Source organism: Hyla sarda, chromosome 1 (assembly GCF_029499605.1).
Source record: "Hyla sarda isolate aHylSar1 chromosome 1, aHylSar1.hap1, whole genome shotgun sequence".
Taxonomy (NCBI): domain Eukaryota; kingdom Metazoa; phylum Chordata; class Amphibia; order Anura; family Hylidae; genus Hyla; species Hyla sarda.
The window spans coordinates 63,223,846-63,238,047 of record NC_079189.1 but is presented as its reverse complement, the minus strand read 5'-3'; the positions used below and the strand labels follow the sequence as shown (position 1 = coordinate 63,238,047).

The 14,202-nt window shown below is 47.2% G+C and overlaps 1 protein-coding gene across 3 annotated transcripts in view; it reads right to left on the bottom strand.

Moving 5' to 3' along the window:
• The window catches only part of LOC130354755 (uncharacterized), a 75,054-nt gene extending 62,820 nt beyond the window's left edge, over nucleotides 1–12,234 (bottom strand). Inside the window, exons 1-6 of one of the 3 annotated variants that reach the window (XM_056555161.1) lie at nucleotides 12,126–12,234; nucleotides 11,859–12,021; nucleotides 11,200–11,671; nucleotides 10,668–10,813; nucleotides 10,295–10,403; nucleotides 9,694–9,757 (exon numbers count right to left, since the gene is read on the bottom strand). The gene's annotated coding sequence lies outside the window, so the exon portion shown is untranslated. Of the gene's footprint in view, nucleotides 1–9,693; nucleotides 9,758–10,294; nucleotides 10,404–10,667; nucleotides 10,814–11,199; nucleotides 11,672–11,858; nucleotides 12,043–12,125 lie in introns of those variants that run through there. The other 2 variants (XM_056555162.1, XM_056555163.1) reach the window with 2 other exon arrangements.
• Nucleotides 12,235–14,202: the final 1,968 nt, after the last annotated feature.

The following is a 14,202-nucleotide window of genomic DNA, read 5'->3' as shown; positions in this document are numbered from 1 at the left end:
ACTTATCCCGGTTGATCTTAGACCCGGATGCCTCCTAGTAACGTTCCACCTCCGACATCACCACATCGACCTCCTCTCTCGAGGACACGAAAATGGTGACATCATCAGCGTACGCCACCACTCTCTGGGCGACATCCAGCTCCGCCAGACTCATCCCGACTCCCGCCAACGGCCCACAATCTACCCTCCGGACGAAGGGATCAATTGCGAACACGTATAAAAGCGGGCTCAAAGGACAACCCTGACGGACTCCGGACCCCACCTCAAAAGAGCGGCCAGACCACCCGTTCACCAGCGGGAAACTCTCTGCCCCTGCATATAAGGTCTTAAGCCAATTAATAAAAGCACACGGTAAGCCATATCTCAGGAGGACGGACCAGAGGTAGTCATGGTTCACCCGATCAAATGCTTTGGCCTGATCCAGGGACAGCAAGTACCCCTTCCAGAGACCTGCACTACTCTGCTCCACTGCCTCCCGGACACCGAGAACAGCACTTAAGGTGCTTCGGCCTGGAACAGAGCAGTGCTGGGCCCCCGAAAGGAGCCGAGGTGCAAACTCCACCAACCGATTAAACAGTATCTTGGCCAGAAGCTTCCTGTCCGTATTGAGAAGAGCTATGGGCCTCCAATTCTCAATCCGGCTAGGATCTTTACCCTTCGAGAGAAGAATCAGGGCTGACCTCCTCATTGACCTAGGCAGAGTGCCCGAGGAGAGACACTCATTGAATACCACAGTCAAGAGGGGAGCTAAAGACTCCTTAAAGGTCTTGTACCACTCGGATGTTAAGCCATCCGGACCTGGCAACTTCTTGGGGGCAAGCCCCTCGATCGCCAGTCTCACTTCCTCTTCCTTAATTTCTTCTGCCAAAACGCCAAGAGAGGGGTCTACCCCTGGCTCAGGAATGGTTTCAGCCAGGAAAGCCGACATCTTGTCCCGATCTAGATCCTTCCTCCCCAAGAGGTGCAAGTAGAAGGATCTGACGACCTCCAGGATCCCTGATCTGGACCGATTCAGAGATCCCGTACTATCAATCAGTCCTGAGATGATTTTACTACTCACTGACATCTTGCAGTTTCTGTAAGGGTCGGGCGAGCGGTACTTCCCAAAATCCCTCTCAAAAACCAAAGATGCGTGCCTATCGTACTGACACCTCATCAGCAAGGACTTCACTCTGGAGATATCCTCCCGGCTACCTCCAGTCGAGACGAGAAGCTCGAGTTTCCTCCTCAGACCCTGATACAAGCGATACCTGTTCAGGGACCTGAGGCTCGAGAGCTGGCGGAAGAACCCCGCAACCCGCTTCTTGAATATCTCCCACCACTCTGACTTACTACTACAAAGGTCCAGTAAAGGTACCTGACTCTGAAGAAAATCCTCAAAGGACTGTCTTACCTCCGCTTCCTCCAGGAGGGACGAATTCAGCTTCCAATAACCTTTACCCATCCGGGGGGTCTCTGAAACATTCAAGGAAAACAAAATCATACAGTGATCGGAGAACTCCACCTCAACCACGGACACTGCGGAAGAGACGGCTTCCTCCTTTAAATAAAACCTGTCTATCCTAGACCTGCAGCTACCTCGATGATAGGTGAAACCCGCGTGGCCTGAGGGGCTCCGGATGTGGGCGTCCTCTAGGCGAGCTTCCCTAACTATATTATTGAGAGCTATGCTGTCGTAAGCCAGCGGACCATTGGAACCTCTCCTATCTTGGGACCTTGTGACAGTATTGAAGTCCCCTCCAAAGATCACTTGCCGGCTAGTAAAAAGGAAGGGCTTGATCCTCATAAAGAGATCTTTGCGGCCCCACTTGGTTTGTGGGGCGTAGATGTTAATGAGCCGGAGCTCCTGTCCCTTCATGAGGACATCTAAGATCAGGCACCTCCCCATTTCTAACTCAATAACCCGTCTGCATTCAACCGGAGCGGTAAAAAGGACCGCCACCCCACTATACGGCTCAGCCGCAAGAGACCAGTGGGAGGGCCCGCGCCTCCACTCTCTCCTGGCTTTTACCAGGGAGGCTAGATCTGACAACCTGGTCTCCTGCAGATACAAAATATCGGCTTCAACACGGCCGAGAAAATCAAAGGCTGCGAATCTAGCCGTATCCGACTTTATGCTGGCACAGTTAATAGATGCCAGCGTCAATGGGGTGAGTGCCGCCATCATGGGTGATTGAGTTAGACGGCCCTAACCCCTCATTTCTGTTTTTTTTTCACCCCCTCATCACCAGATGAGGAGGCTTCTTTCCCTTTGGACCTCTTTTTAGACTCTGACTGGTCCATTTTTGAATCCCCATCTCCGCCTGGCTCTGGTTTGGCCCCATCCCCTGAGGAAACAGCCCCATCAGGACAGGGCCCAGTTCCCCCTGGAGGCTCCCCCACTTCAGGCACCCCATCCTCGACCCCCCCTCCAAGGAGGGGGAGGAGATGGCATCGAGTACAGAGTACCGGTTAGACAGATCAATCAGAGGGGGGGCAGGTAAGCTTCCGCTTGGGACCTGGTCCGTAGCACGGGGACTAGAGGGCTCCGACCTCTTCTTTCTCCCTTTACTGCCCTTCTTTTTTGGCCTCTCTTCACCCTCCTCATCCACACTTTCATAGTGGGAGGAATCGGAAAGATCGGCCTTGCTGCCTTCTTCTCTACAGATTCTCCCCATTTCCTCATCCAGCACATTCTCCCCCAGGGCCTCAGCAGTTTCAGGACTAACCTCTGGAGCAGGGCCAGAAGCTACCCCTGCCACATGGGAACTCTCCAGTTCCCTGCTCCTTCTCCGATTAGCCTCCCGCCTCAGCTTGGCTGGACTTTTCCTCCTCACTGACCCTGTTGCACCTTCACCTACACTCGTGCCCTCCCCAGCTGAGGCAACATTACTGCTCTCCCCAGCCAAGGTGACTGTCGCACGGGCAAAGGCGCTAGGACAACGGCTGAAAGGGTGTCCTAAGACACCACACAGATGACACCTGATCTGCCTACAGGATGCGGCAAGATGACCTACCCCACCACACAGAGCACAGACCTGCACGGTACAGGCTGCGCTAAAGTGAGTGGGGCTGCCACACCTGTGACAGACCTTGGGCTGCCCCTGGTAGAAAATTTGGATTCTGTCTTTCCCAAGAAAAGCAGCTGATGGGATGTGGGCAACAGTGCTCCCCGAACGCTTCAGTTTGACGGAAAACGTCCAGGCCCCAGACCAGATCCCATGTTCGTCATAGTTCTTTTTCGGCATGTCCGTCACATCACCATATCTGCTGAGCCAGGTCATGATATCATAGCATGAAAGTGATTCGTTACGTGTCAAAACGGTCACTTTCTTGACCAAATTCTGACGGGATATCGCCTTTACGGCAAAATCCCGCCAGCCGGGCTCGCTTTTCACCACCTCATAGTTCGACCAGAAGAGTTCCAAACCCTCTGGCCGAACGAAGCTGATGTCAAACTCGGAAGTACCGTAGGGGTGGATCAGGGCAAAGATGTCACTTGCCCTGAATTCCATCCGGAGGAGGAGCTCAACCACCTTACCCCGAGGCGGACACGCATCTTCGCCCCTCCACACTAAACGGACCACATTCCTACGGCCACTTTCCTGCCCGGATGTCGGAAGGGACCAGACCACCTCCCCGTTTTGTTCTCGGAAGGCGCCTAAGCCGTGTCTTTCTATCCAAAAAGACAGGTCAACCTCACCCCTCCCCTCTACATGAATTGATCTGTCTCCCCTACGTAGAGCCTCCAGGAGGCGCTGTTGCAAGTGACCCCCAGAGCCAGATGGAGATGGGGATCCCCCTGATCCCCCGGAAGTGACGCTGGCATAGCTTCTGGGAGAAGCAGCCACTACCGGGGGGGCAGTCGAACCAGAAACCAAACCAGGACCCTTATTCTTAACAGAGGTGTCAGCCACCAAACCTCTCTCTGCCATTCCACTACCACTCCTCACCTGAATTTCGCTAGCACCCCTCTCTTGCACCCCATTTGCACTCCTCTCTTGCACTCCACTTGCACCCCTCTCTTGCATTCCACTTGCACCCCTCTCTTGCACTCCACTTGCACCCCTCTCTTGCACTCCACTTGCACCCCTCTCTTGCACACCACTTGCACCCCTCTCTTGCACACCACTTGCACCCCTCCCTTGCACACCACTTGCACCCCTCTCTTGCACACCACTTGCACCCCTCTCTTGTACACCACTTGCACCCCCCTCATCCACACTGCTACCACAACTCCTCCCATGCACACTACCATAACTCACATTCTGCACATTACCATTTTTGCTTTCACTTTCACTCTTGCCTACACTCTCCCTTGTATTACAGGCTGGGCTGGCTGGGTCTTTTGTTTCATGTACAAGGGTTGCCGGTTTTAGGATTGGCGCTGTAGAGTTCTTCCTTCCACTCTCCTGGGACGCAGAGACAGGCTCCGCCTCTGACATAGGTGGCCACGCCCCCCCACAAAATGCTGTACATCTTGGCGGGAGCTGTCCCTCCAGACGCACTCCCGCCCCGTCAACGTCACCTAGGGGACCGCCCCCTGAACCAACAAGGTCCGGAGCCCGGACACTCCCCCCCCTCACAGGGGAGTGCCCTGCAGCGCCAGGACCTGTACCGCCCACTTCAACCGAGGGACCGCCCCCCGGACGGGTGAATCTGCCGCTATTTTCTGGCGCCTGGACACCCTCCCCCCTCACAGGAGGGTGCCCTTTTTTTTCTATAGCACCCGCGGCCATTTTGGGTGCACTACTGTATCCCCCATGCTGGCCCCGCTCCACTACAGAAACGGGGTCTGGCAGATTGGGGGACCCAGCACCCTGAGCTGACTTCTCAGCCGACCCAGGTTGCTGGAAAGAAGAAAATACAAATTTCACTCCTTGTGCCTTCTTCCTCTTCTTGCCCTTCACTTTCTTCCTCTTCCCCTTCTCTTCTGGGCCCAAATCATCACCAAAAGTGAAGTTCTCCAGACGGGTGGGGGACTCCTGCATAACAATCGCACGCAGGAGACCCCCATCTGCCAAGCTGCTGCCATCACTGCAGTCACTGCCATCCTCATCATCCTCACTGGAGGGAGGTAAGGCCACCTGAGCCGGGTTTATGTAGTCCGCACTGATGGTAAGTGGGGGGTCTGGGGTAACAGTGGTGGTACAAACAGAACCCGTGTCCATATCCCCCTCACTCACATCCCCCTCCTCACCTCCCTCCATCTCCTCCTCCTCGCTCTGGCAGTCATCTTGGTGACAATCTTTTTCTGAACCTCTGGAGACCCCCTTTTTGGGGAACCTCTCTTCATTAAGAATCTTCTCACTGAAGAAGCCGGCTCCAGCCACAATGTCTGATCTCAGCTGCACAATCTCCTCCACCTCTTTCTTTAGTGCTCTCACCTTTGCAGTGAACGCTGCTCTCTTGCCCTTGGCTGCTGTATCCGCCTGGTAAGTTGCAAACTTAATGTCTTCTCTTAGACCTCGTAGCTGTTTCCCAAGCTGTTCATATTGGGCCATCTTTGCCTGGATTCTAGATCCGAAAGTCTCCAGGGATTCCCTTGGCTCCTTTACCCCCCATTGCTGGGGTTCTGAGGAGCCTGAGGTAGAAGCCTTCACTCCACTCCTCTGCCTGGATGAGCTTCTTTTCCCAGAGGAACTTTTGCTGGAAGCCTTGCAGCTCCCAGCTGGGGATGGGGGAGGGGGCCCCACATGGCGATGGGCCCTGGTGGATCGTCTCACCCCATCCTGGCTGCTGGCCGTCGCATTTTCCTTTGCACCCACCGCCGGCCGGGTACGGGGAGTGCAAGATGAAGCCTCCTGGGGCTCCATAGCAGGAAAACCCTCTACCCAGGTATCTGCCACACACCTGGGGAGGGGCGGATGGAAATCACTGCTTCACTGGAAGACTCAGGAGCTCAGCAGAACACAACCTCTCTCCAGAGCTGTACTCACTATTCTGCTGGTGATGTCACTGTGTACATACATTACATTACTTATCCTGTACTGATCCTGAGTTATATCCTGTATTATACTCCAGAACTGTACTCACTATTCTGCTGGTGGGGTCACTGTGTACATACATTACATTACTTATCCTGTACTGATACACGCCGGTGGCGTGCTCGTTTGCTAACCTCTACCTAGCAGGGTTTGAGAAAAAGTACCGTATATCTTTACTGAAAAAAATCCGTTCGTGAGTCTTGTCGCTTCTATCTCTTGGTACATGGATGATATTTTCGTAGTATGGTAAGGGACTAAAGTGCAATTTGATTTGTTTGTGGAATACCTTAACTCAAACAAAGACATGAACATGAAGTTCACTTCAGTGTTTGGGGGTACAGCTCTCGAATTCCTTGACGTGAGGGTGGAGTTGGGTGATCACGAGTGGATCACGAGTGGTTTTAGAAAACCTACAGCGGTTAATTCTCTGCTGCACTAGTTTTCGTCCCCCTCACGTCAAGAAATCAGTGCCCTACAGCCAATTTGTTAGGCTGAAGCGGCTTAATACCACCCCGGAATTGTTCGAATTGCAGGCTAGAGAGCTGACAGGCCGTCTGATCGACAGAGGGTATCCTGGCCCACTGGTGAATGAAGCCTTCACGAAGGCAAAAGAATGAAATAATAATAAAAAAGCTTCCAAAGTAAGAAGAAGCAAAGAAGACAGGTTTGTCTTTTCATTTAGTCATTCACCAGTGGATGCCAATGTACAGGCTGTGATTAGGCAGCACTGGCACCTCATAGAGAACGATGAAGATCTAGGTCATATGGCTAAAAATCCACCCTTATTTTCTTATCGTAAAAATAAGACCTTAGGCAGTCTATTGGGCCCCAACCAATTCACCAGTCCCAGCAAGAATTGGTTGCGACAGCTCAATTTACAAGGCAACTTTAAATGTAAACAATGTCCCTGGTGCTGTCACAACCAAGAAGAGAAATTCTTAAGGATTGGTGGTGTGGAATGGGAAGTACGCCACTTCATGACATGTAAAACCAAGTTCGCTGTGTACGTTCTTATATGCTCTTGTGGTAGGTTCTACTTAGGTAAAACCATCAGGAACCTAAATATTAGAATAAGAGAACACATTAAATCTATTTCTACGGGTGTAGGTTGTCCCCGATTGATTGAGCATGTTAAGAATGAACATGGAAGTGATGTGGGGGTGTTCAAGTTCGCTGGTCTCGAAATTGTTTATGCCCCTAAAAATGGTGGAGATCGCGACAGGGCACTTTTACAGAGAGAAGCGAAGTGGATCCTTAAGACAGATGCTATGGGACCGCTTGGCCTCAATGATAAACTTGACATGAGTGTTTTTCTATAATTATTTCTAGGAATTATGTTTTTAATAGTTGTATGTAATATCACTTTTAGTTTTGATATTTTGTCACATAATACACTTTGTTTCTACTCTTAGTGGCTACCCCGGAGTGGTTCTACAGCAGCTCTTATAGGTACTTACCTTGCCAGGTGTGAATGGTCGCTCTGCCTGGCCTCCGTGGTGTACTGGGATGTCGCCGGCTCGTGGTGTATTTTGTTCGCTTACCGGCGTCTTCCGTCGCCATGGAGACTTGGTATGAACGCCGCTCGGTGTAGTAGCAGGGCGGCTCTACCTCTTGTGGGCGGCCTGGGGGAGGCAGCTCCGACTCAGGGCAGGTAATGCCTGTCTCTGTGCCGGTGCCGGCGTCCCCGGGTTGCCTAAGAGGTGGGGGAGTTGCCCGTTTAGATTGCACCAGGTATGGTTGGGAGCGCAGGTGGATAACTATGTCATCGGTTACATAGTTACATAGTTAGTATGGTTGAAAAAAGACATACGTCCATCAAGTCCAACCAGGGAATTGAAGTGAAGGGTGTAAGGGGATAAGGGAAAGGGATGTAGTTTTATAATTCTGCATAAGCATTAATGTTATTTTGTTCCAGGAATGTAACTAACCCTGTTTTAAAGCTGTTAATTGTTCCTGCTGTGACCAGTTCCTGAGGTAGACCGTTCCATAAATTCACAGTCCTCACGGTAAAGAAGGCGTGTCACCCCTTTAGACTAAACCTTTTCTTCTCCAGACGGAGGGAGTGCCCCCTCGTCCTTTGGGGGGGTTTAACCTGGAACAGTTTTTCTCCATATTTTTTGTATGGGCCATTTATATACTTATATACGTTTATCATATCCCCCCTTAAACGTCTCTTCTCAAGACTAAACAATTGTAACTCCTTTAATCGCTCCTCCTTAGCACCAGTGCTCCGGCACACACTGCGCCTATTGGCCAATTGGCCGATGTGTAGGTATATATACCGGGGTTAGCCCTTTGAATGTTTGTTGAGCCAGAAGAAGCACAGTATTGTGTGAATCGGACGTCGCTAATTGCATGTGAGTTTGCACTTGTATGTTCACCTGCTACAATAAAAGAAGCCTAAAGCTACGCTTGGTGAGTTGCCGCCTACTTTCTTTTCTTCTTTTGAAGTTTATCACAGTTGTATGGACTTTGGTATGCTGAGCACCACCACAGGCTATTACAAGTGACTGTGACCTAGACCTCGGCACAGGACTTTTGCAAACACTCCACAGCAAATACAGTAGTGCCAGTTGGGACTCCTTTCTTTTGTGCGTATATATATATATATATATATATATATATATATAATTTTTTTATCATTATGTGCTTTTATACCCAACTATGATTGACATTTGGTCCCTCCCTTTTGTGGCTCCGCCTTCACATAGCCACACCCATGACTAAAATGGACTGCTTAGTCTAAAATGCCCGGGCAGAAAATAAGGTGTTGCTTAAGGTACTTACAATATTGACTCTCACCAAAAAACTAGGAGGCCAATTATGGAAAAAATTATAACAAACTTTGTTAAAGATACAATAAAAACCAGCATAAAATGTCAAAATATGATGGGTCGGTGGTCACAGAACACATACTGTAGAAACAGTGAAAATGTCCCAAGTATATATAAGATGTAAGATGATGTGGAGCCTCATTCAGTGCTAATGTACAATTGTTAAAGCATTAGGGCATAAAGATACAGGATACACATGAGAACGGAGCAATCACAAGCAACAGAATACATGAAATCAATGACAGGGTGGAAAAACAACAATGCCGCTTCATCAGGGGGCGTGTCTCTGGTCAGGGGAAGTTAGGTATAAATAGGAGGGGGTAGCCAATGGGAAGCCTCACAGTAAACAAGAAGTCAGAATGCACCTGGATGTTTGCTTAACGTCATGGTCATGCGCCTTAGAACATACCTGATTAGTTTCAGCTGCGCTGTTGGCGGCGCATGGACAGTCCACGCCTCTAATATGCGTTGCAGAAGTGACGTATATATGTATATGGATCGCTGTAAGCCGTGTCATAGGCTAAGGACCCAAAACAAGGCTCGGGGCGTCACGTGACAGTAAGTCATGTGATCCGGCAAGTACGCGCGCCGCCATGAATGGTATCACAGACGGGAGATAGAAGTGAGGCTAAGGGGAATCACATGACTGCGAGTCACATGACTCACACCTGTCACGCCCCTTAGTAAGGGATACCGATGCGAAGACTCCGCGTCCCACGTGATGCAAGTCACATGCAACGTGAATGACCCGCATCATGGCAACCGTATCCCTGTGGTAAATAATGCAGAATGAGACTAACGGAAGCCGGGACAGGACAACATACATAAGACAAATATATAAGAATAACAACAAACACACCAATGTGAAGAAAAACGTGCCAACAGAGACTTACCTGACACCAAAAATTGGAAGGAAAGTGGGTGGGTGCATAAGTGAATGGTGAAATGTGAAAATAACTGTGAAAGAAAAGAGAGAAAATCAAAATAAACAACAATAATAAATAAATATGTGAAGGGTTATAACCAGAATAAATCATCAGTGAAATGATTAATACATACATATATATATACACATATACATACATATATATACGCATATACATATATACAAACATAAAAAGTGTAAACTCCTACCATCATGGGCAATTATAAAGTGCTATGCTTATATCAAATCAATAATTGACATAACATGAAGTGTAAAAATGTGACAATGATAAAAATTAATGATGTGATAAAGTGTGTTACGGTAATAATTAATTGATACTGAAAATATTTTTAGTGTAACTCAATTGAGTGTGGTATTAAAAAATATTAATAAGGAAGAAAAAAGGACAAATATAAAAAATGACAAAAATAAATTTTCTAAAAAAAAGGACTATATTATGATAAATAAAGTGACTACATGCAAATGCTAAAAAGTAAAAAAAAAATTTGTGTAATAATGAATATCAAATTGAGTAATAAAGTGATTATAAATATAGCAGCAAGGTAAACCTATCACAGGATAAAGTGCATGACCGGTTGCTGTCAGGAGGGTGTACAAAACAACATCATATAGTATTTACAGTCGACGTATCCGAAAAAATGGGGGCTACCCATAAACCTAAAAGAAAAGGAAAGGGAAAAGGAGAAAGAAAAACCTGTTAAAATCACTTAAAATCAAATAGTTATATAATAACTAAAAGACACAAAACCAGAGACCAACACGGAATCAAAATTATAAGAATGGGGCAAAGCTTACATAGTCATTAAGGCAATGGGGATGGAGTGTTTTGAGGCGGTAAATCCACCTCATTTCGATTTGAGCTAATTTCGTCTTCCAGTTACCTCCCCTGCTCCCGATAAAAATATGATCAATGCCCCTTACCATAAATCCCTGAGGGTCACAATTGTGATGGAGCTTGAAATGTCTTGGAACTGTGGTAAGTTTCTGTACGTCCAGTTCTTCTCTTGCCGCCAGAATGCCCAATACATGTTCCCTAGTTCTTTTCTTCAATTCTCTTGTTGTCATCCCTATGTAGATAGAACCACAGGGACAGGTAGCGTGATAAATTACCCCAATTGTGCTGCATGAAATGTTGTGAGTAATCGTGAATTTCCTCGTTCCTTCTGAATTTTGAAATTCGGTATTTCTACAAATATTTGGGCAGGCGACACAATTGCCGCAAGGGTAGCATCCCCATTTGGTTTTATTTACACCAAATGGCGATTTAGCCTTTTGTCTGTAATGACTATCCACTAGGATATCCTTCAAATTGGGGGAACCTACGAAATGTGATGGATGGATTCTCAGATGTATATAACTTCAAGACTGGATCGAGTGTCAGGATTTTCTAATATCTGGATAAGATATCACGAACTTGTGGTATCTGACCATGGTATGTGGTTATCAGCCTAACCTGGTTGTTGGTATTCTTTTCAGATTTGGGTTGCAGCAGACTCTCACGTTTCGCATGTTTGGCCCTCAGGTATGCCCTCAGGATCCACTTCTCCTTGTATCCTCGTTCTCTAAATCGCTCCCATACTTCATATGCTCTTGCTTCAAATCTCTCATCTGTTGAACAAATTCTTCTAAGTCTTAAAAATTGTCCCATAGGGATCCCCCTAATAAGACTATGTGGGTGGGAGGACTGTGCATGGAGCAGTGAATTTGTGGCAGTTGGTTTCCTAAAGAGGTCAGACTGTATAAGACCACCCTCGTCCACAGAGAAAGAAACATCCAAGAAATCCATATTTTTACGACCCACCTTATATGTTAAGTTTATATTGAGGTTATTCGAATTGAGGTGGCTCATAAATGTTCCCAGTTCATCCAAGGTTCCCTCCCAGATGAAAATCACGTCATCAATATAACGGGCCCATGCTTCGCCCCTGTGAATAAGAGGGGGTGGGTCTGTAAGAAATATCTCCCTTTCCCAGGCTCCGAGAAACAGGTTCGTGTAAGCCGGCGCACAAGCCGCGCCCATGGTGGTACCCCGTACTTGTAGGTAATATTTCTCTTTAAATAAGAAGAAATTATGGGTCAGGGCAAATCTTAGTAGTTTCAAAAGAAACTCACCTTTCTTTTCTTCCAATTCGGACATGATTAGGAACGCCTGTGTGGCCTGATTGCCGTCCTCATGATGGATAGATGTGTATAACGATTCCACATCGCAGGTGACAATCCACATATCCGAATCCAGATGTAAAAGTTCCATTCTACGGAGAACATTAGTTGTATCCTTCAATAAAAAAGGCAGGGTCTGAACAATATGATTTAAATTGTAGTCCAAAAATTTACAAATCGGTTCGCATAGGCTGTTACAGCCTGACACAATGGGCCTACCCGGTGGTGTGGAAGCTTGCTTATGAACCATAGGGAGCAGGTAAAAAGTTGAAATGGTAGGGTTCTCTATCATCAGACAGTTCTTTTCTATGGTTGAGATGATGTCATCACAGACAGCCTGTGAAAGTAGAGTGGAAAGTTCCCCCTTAAACTTAATCAAAGGATTAAAGCTTAAGCGTTGGTAGCAGCCAGTGTCCCTGAGTTGTCTATATGCTTCTCTTTCGTAGAGTACAGTTGGCCAAACAACAATGTTGCCCCCCTTATCGGAGGGCTTAATCACAATATCTTTGGTATTTTTAAGTTGTTCAATAGCCAGTCTCTCAGCTCGAGAGCAATTATTATAGCTACCTTTGTAGGAAATTGTCTCAAGATCGTTTGAAACAAGTTGGACAAAAAGATCTACATTGGGAGATGTAGAAGTAGGGGGGAACTTAAGCGATTTTGGAAGGAGCGTCTTAGGAAACCAATCCAATCCTTTTTGTGCAACTTGTTTCAAACGATCTTGAGACATTCTGCATTATTTACCACAAGGATACAGTTGCCATGATGCGGGTCATTCGAGTCGCATGTGACTTGCATCACGTGGGACGCGGAGTCTTCACATCGGCATCCGTTGCTAAGGGGTGTGACAGGTGTGAGTCATGTGACTCGCAGTCATGTGATGCCCCTTATCCTCGCTTCTATCTCCCGTCTGTGATACCATTCATAGCGGCGGGCGTACTTGGCGGGTCACATGACTTACTGTCACGTGACGCCCGCGAGCCTCGTTTTGGGTCCTTAGCCTATGACACGGCTTTCAGCGATCCATATACATATATACGTCACTTCTGCAACACATATAAGAGGCGTGGACTGTCCATGCACCGCCAACAGCGCAGCTGAAACTAATCAGGTATGTTCTAAGGCGCATGACCATGACGTTAAGCTAACATCCAGGTGCATTCTGACTTCTTATTTACTGTGACGCTTCCCATTGGCTACCACCTCCTATTTATACCTAACTTCCCCTGACCAGAGACATGCTTCCTGACGAAGCGGCAAGCGAAAATGCGTTCGGGGTAGGTGAACTGTCCCATGATAGGGTGCATGACCAGAGTTTGCTTTTCATCATTGTTGTTTTTCCACCCTGTCATTGATTTCATGTATTCTGTTGCTTGTGATTGCTCCGTTCTCATGTGCCTCCTGTATCTTTATGCCCCGATGCTTTAACAATTGTATAATAGCACTGAATGATGTTCCACATCATCTTATATACTTGGGACATTTTCACTGTTTCTACAGTATGTGTTCTGTGACCACCGACCCATCATATTTTGACATTTTATGCTGGTTTTTATTGTATCTTTAATAAAGTTTGTTATAATTTTTTCCATAATTGGCCTCCTAGTTTTTTGGTGAGAGTATTATATATAGTGGCCTATGGTTCTTTAACTATTTAAACTCAATTTTTGGCTAACACAATATTGAATGTATCATACAGTCCTAAGCTTGTTTAAGATTCATAGACCATGTTCATACGTCAGAATTTACAATGCGGAATTCGGCACGGGCATTCCGCTGTAGCAGAGTCCCGTTGAATTAAACAGGATTCTGCTGCGCTGTGCTCACGGCAGAATATCCATGCCAGATGTTTCCAGCAAGGAAATTCCGTTTTCTGTCTCCGCAGAAAGAATGTGCACGGTCATTCTTTCTGCAGACACCGCACGGAATGCTCAGCCATCTAGGAGACGGCTGTCCGCACAGAGATTTCCCCTGCGGACAGATAGGATATGTTTAAACAGATATATCAATATTACAAAGATCATAAGACATTTTAAGCAGTTTACGTATAATATACAGTATTACAATGTTTACATAAACAGGACTACACATAGAACACGGGGTCACACATTTAGTGGGAGATTTATCAAAACCTGTCCAGAGGAAAAGTTGACCAGTTGCCCATAGCAACCAAGGCCTTTTTACAAATAAAAGAAGTGATCTGATTGGTTGCTATGGGCAACTCAGCAACATTTACACTGGAAGAAAGGAGATTTTGTCTAAGGCAAAGGGAAGGGTTTTTTACACTAAGAACAAG